Source organism: Lindgomyces ingoldianus (genome assembly GCF_010093535.1).
Source record: "Lindgomyces ingoldianus strain ATCC 200398 unplaced genomic scaffold BDR25scaffold_21, whole genome shotgun sequence".
NCBI lineage: Eukaryota > Fungi > Ascomycota > Dothideomycetes > Pleosporales > Lindgomycetaceae > Lindgomyces > Lindgomyces ingoldianus.
In genome coordinates this window covers 1,188,463-1,194,446 of record NW_022985182.1, presented here as the reverse complement: position 1 = coordinate 1,194,446, position 5,984 = coordinate 1,188,463, and positions in this window count along the sequence as shown.

Genomic DNA, 5,984 nt, shown 5'->3' with positions numbered 1-5,984 from the left:
TACATGTGTGCCCCCTGCCAAGGCGCTACTTGTAGCACTAGCGTGCTACTCGTTGCGCAAGCGAGGGAGCTGATGCCGCAGAGCATGTGAGGCGGTACACGCCGTCACAAGCTTAGTACTTATATAACTCTAAGCTATTAAAGTAAGCTAAAAAGCTTTTTAAAAAGCGCTTACTTTATAGAAAAGCTGCTACATTACAAACTTAAAAGCTTTTTAAAAGGACTTTAAAGAACAGCTTTATGCTGTTAAGTAGTCTATTTCTACCTTAACTTTTATTATAGTAGTAGAAACTAAGAACTTACTAGCCTTAAAGCTTACCTAGAAGTCTAGAGATAGCTTAACTCTTTCTTGTCTAACGCTGCTTACAACCTGTAACTTTTTTAACTTAGTAATAAAATCTAACTAACTCCCTAATTCTTTGCTATTTAATAAAAAACAGAAAAACTTACCTTCTTTCTTATGTAAGCTCTAATATAAACTTAAAAAAAACATAGGCTAATTCCCCTCTAAACACTTTTAGTTACTATATGCTTACTTTTAACTTAACTATAATATAACAGCTTTAATTAACTTACTAATAAATAAGAATATTATTAACTTATATTAATTTATAGCGTTCTTATAAGCAACTTATAAAGACCTAAATAAAAAGTTAATAGCCCTAAGTTGCCTAAACACTTTATAATAAAAAAAAAGCTTTACTTTACACTTTACTAAGTTCTACTAACTTATATTTAATATAGGCCTAAATAAGATAGGTCTAATTATAGCCTTATATAACTCCCTTTTAACTAAACTGTAACGCGCTATAGTAGAAAAACCCCTTTTAAACAACCTTAACGCATATGTAAACCTAATTACTACTTATAATAATAATATAAAGTTCTTCTCTATATAAGCTCTAATACGCCTCTAAACTAGCATAGTTGCAAATAAAAACTTTAATGTAATAAAAATTAATTTAAATTATGCTTTAGTTAGTTCTAAAAAGTGTAAAGATTATAGGAAAAAAAGTTAATACTTTAAGTGTAGTAAGCATAGTTATATCTTTTAAAACTGCTTTATTTCTTTTTTTTAAGTCTACATAAGTAGTGCTGCTAGCACTTATTAAAGATTTTTACTATTTTAATTTTGTTTCTATAAGAGCTTTAACTTATATTTAAGCTTTAATCTTTTTTACTACTCTTAACATAGCTGCAGCTATAGCAGTAAGAGCCTGTAAAAAGGCTTGTCCTAGGGCTAAGTTGCTCTTTAGAACTAATTTAACACTAGATCTCTACTAACTTATAGGCTAAGTCCTCTACTAATAACTAAAAGTACTAAGTTAATATTCTTATATATTTATAATAAAGAACTATATTAGCTTTAATATAAGCTTTTATTAACTTAGAAGTAAACAGCATAGGTTACATTAATAAAGAACTAGCACGTAAACTAAATCTCTAATTAACACTACTTACCTAAATAATTTACTTAACTAGATTTAATAGAAAATAACTTAAAAAAAGTTCTATTTTTTATACTATAACTATTATAATTACTTACTAACACTATAAGAAGCAGATTAAACTCTATGTAATAAATATAGAATGTTATAACCTAATCTTAAAATAACTATAGCTGTATTAGCATAAAGTTGCCTTTAATTACTAAAAGTAAGTTTTAAACTTTAACTCTTTTTAATGCTAAGATATATGCTTACACTTACACCTAAATAACACTTAAGTAGTACTTAATATAGAAGGTTTCTAGACCTACTTTTTAATAACCTAGAAAAGAACTACCTAAGCAAGGCTAATAAGCTAGGCCTTTTACTAAGATAGGCTATATAAAATAATTTAATAACTACTTAAACTTAAAGAAAAAAAAGCTTTTAAAGAATTTTTACTTACCTAATTTAGACATAAACTAGGACTTAAACAGTAAATAGACATTTACTACATAAGACCTGCCTTATTTATAACTCTAGCTTAACAACTAGATTATAAAATCTACACAGTTATAATTTCTAATATAGACTAAGCTCTAGCTCCCTAAAAACGCACTAACTTAAAGATAATAGTCCTTTAAGACTACTATAACTTATTATATGTCTTCTTCTAAAATAAGTTTAATAAGCTTTTAATATAATGTCTATATAATTACTAGATAACTTTTAAGCCTAGTAAACAACCTAGTTATAGGCTACTGTATAAAATGTTGCTAAATAAATTAAAAGTGCTTTAAAAATACCTTAATAAGAACTTAAAAAAAAAGTTTATTTAAGCTAGCTTCTTACTAGTAGTGTTACTTATACTATTTATAAAGAAACTTAAGAGTAGGCTTTAATTCTGTGTTAACTACTAAAGACTAAATGCTATTACTATTAAAAACTAATACTTAATTCCCCTTTTATAAAAAACTCTAAGCTAACTAAGTAAAGTAAAGTATTTTATAAAGTTAGATATTATTACTGCCTTTAATAAGCTAAGAATAGTAAAGGGTAATAAGTAGCTAATAGTGTTTTAGTGTCACGATTGTGCACAAGTAAGGTTATAGAGCTTCACAGAGGTCTAGTTTAATTACTACGTGAGGTATTATAGTAGGTATAAGACATTATGTAAGAAACAGAAAAGTTTAGAAGGAAATTAGTAATTAAATACTTAGCTTAAAAGTCTAAGCACTTTAAGTATAAATTAAGCCTATTCTAGGTTTAGTTAGTGTTAAGGCAGTTTATGCTTAAGTTTATGTCTATGTTATGTTATGTTTATGTTAGACATGCACTAATAATACTTTAGTACACGTCTAATACAGTTATGTCTAGGATCTAGGGAGGATACTGTAACAGTACCCCCCCTTTTATTAGAAAGGGAATCCTTTACATTAGTAGTTCTAGCATTAGGTTGTCTTTATTAGAGTATAGGTTTAGTTTAGATAGGTATTAGGCGTAGAATTAAGTTACTATAGAGTTCTCTTACAGAGCTTCTATAGGTTTCTATAACAGCTTATTATATCTAGTTTATTTTATAAAGTATTTATAAATATGTTTTTTTTTATTAAACTAGATCTATTTAACATCTTTTATAATATATTTTAGTTTATTATTTATAATAATAAGTTTAGGTAGTAAGTTTAGCTGTTTAAGTAGATAGTTAGATTTAAAGGCTACTTAGCGTAGTAATAATACATAAAACATAGGGTGTATCTTTATGCTGTTAGGTAGGATTAATTAGTAAGCGTGTAATAAAACTATATAAGCTACTATAAAAGGGCTAAGGTTCTTTTAATTAAGTTTCTTTAATTATTAGTTTATTTAGATATTTCTAGTGTCTAGCTAGACCTTCTTGCTAGCTGCATACGCAGGGGCAAAAGTTTAAGATTAGTTTATGTACTCTTATTAAAAAGCTTAAGCTTATGTAAGCTTTTTATAAATATATTTAAATATATTTTAAATCTTATTAATAAGTTTATTTATATTTATTATTTATATAAATTAATAAGTTAGTTAGAGAGTATTTAAAAGTAGTTTAAATTTTATTTAAAAGTAGTATTTATAGTTTACTAAGAATAAAGATACTTATGTTAATTTAAATATTATATTATTAGCTTTAAACTATGCTATAGCTAACTATTTTACTTAGTTGTCTTACTAGTAGTTTATGTACACTTATAAAACTTATTTTATTATAGTGTTTATATTTTTAGTCTAGCTATTAGTCTCTAGGTAAAAAGCTATAAATAAATAGAGAATAATTTAGAGCTATTTACAAAGTTTGTTCTAGAAAGCTAAGACAAACTGTGTACCTCTATCTAATATAATTATGTTAGGCAGGCTATAGTAAACTTATATGTATTAGTAGAATAACTAGGCTATATTAGGGGCAGTTATAAAGGAATATAGTATTAAGTGTTAATACTTAGTTAAGTAATTAATAACTACTATAATATTTATATACTTTTTAGATAAAAGTAGGTTTATAATAAAATTAATTAATATATTTTTCTAAGCTTATTTAAGGATTAGAAGTAGTTTAAGTAGGCTATTATACTTTTTTTAAAAGGCCTTTACTTTACAGCAAGTATAGCAACATAATATGTATTAGCGTACAGTATAGAACATGCAGGGCTAGTAGTACTCTCTCTGTAGTAGGTTAAGAGTCTTTTCTCTGCCTAGGTGTCCTCTAATAAGTAAGTTATGTATAATTTAAAGTAGTTTAATTTTTAGTTTATTAGAATTAGAAATTATAAGTTAGTTATAGTAATATAGCTTACTATTTTAGTTTTTATAGTTAGCTAGTGTTACCTTTTTTAACTAACTAGCGCTATTTTAGAGCAGGTCTAAAGTTTCTTAAATAAATTTATTATTTAAATACTTATTAGTAATAATTTAATTAATTATCTAATCTATTTTATTTAAGTTAAGATTTAAAAATAGCTTAAGTTAAAATAAAGTTTAGTGTTAAGCTTTTTACACTTTTTTTTAAGTAAAAATGTTTTAAGATTACTTTATAAAAGCATCTAGTTTCTTTTTGTTTTAACTAGAATAATAAGTAATCTTAAAATTAAAATAAGATAAGTATTTAGACTAATAAGCTTATTAGTAGCTAAGTTATTTTATAGTTATAAAGTACTATAAGTTTTTATAGTTAGATAAAACCTATATTAAATGCGCTGCACTTTCTAGTTTAAGTTGCTATTATTTAAAGTAGTGTACTATAGTAAGTAATTTCTTGTTATAGATTTTATAATTACTTTTTATAAGACTTATTCTTTTTAAAAAGTATATAATAAGCCTAATAGTCCTATCTAGCTTAGTCTAGAAGAGAACTTCTACTACTACATAGTCTAAAGCATTAGCTTCTATAAGTATTAGTAGTTTAAAGTTAAAATAGTAAAGTATTAAAGCTTTAGTAAAGGCTTTCTTTAGCTAGTTAAAAGACTATTAGTAATTTAAGTTAAAGTTAAATTAAATTTTTTTTTTAGTAAGTGTAATTATAAGGCTTACTTACTGTAAGAAGTTGTTAATAAATTATTAGTAAAAGTTAGTAAATTTTATAAAGGCTTAAATATCTTTTATGTCTTTTAGGTATTACTAATCTAGCATAGTCTAAACCTTAATAGGGTCTATTTAAATACTATTTATAAAGATTACATATTTTAAATATGTAACCTTTAATTAGTAGAACTTACATTTGTCTATATTAAGTTATAGACCTGCTTCTTCTATAGCCTTTAGCACTAGGCGTACATACTGTTTATGCTCTAAAAGGCTATTACTGTAGATTAGAATATTATTAATATACATAGTGCAAAACATGTCTAGGTAGGGTTAGAGTAAGTTATTTATAAAATGTTAAAAAGTACTAAGCGTGTTAGCTAAGCTAAAGGGCATTACTAGGTACTTAAATAGTTTATATTAAGTCTAAAACACTATTAGCTACTTATTACTCTTTACTATTCTTAGCTTATTAAAGGTAGTAATAATATCTAACTTTATAAAATACTTTACTTTACTTAGTTAGCTTAGGGTTTTTTATAAAAAAAGAATTAAGTATTAGTTTTTAATAGTAATAGTGTTTAGTTTTTAGTAGTTAACATAAAATTAAAGCCTACTTTTAGGTTTTTTTATAAATAGTATAGGTAACACTACTAGTAAGAAGCTTACTTAAATAAACTTTTTTTATAAGTTTTTGTTAAAGTATTTTTAGAGCACTTTTAATTTGTTTAGTAACATTTTATATAGTAGCCTATAACTAGGTTGTTTACTAAGCTTAAGAGTTATCTAGTAATTATATAGACATTATATTAAAAGCTTATTAAACTTATCTTAAAAAAAACATGTAATAAGTTATAGTAGTCTTAAGAGACTATTATCTTTAAGTTAGTATGTTTTTAGAGAGCTAAAGCTTAGTTTATATTAGAAATTATAACTGCGTAGATTTTATAATTTAGTTGTTAAGCTAAGGTTATAAATAAAGTAGGTCTTATATAGTAGATGTCTATCT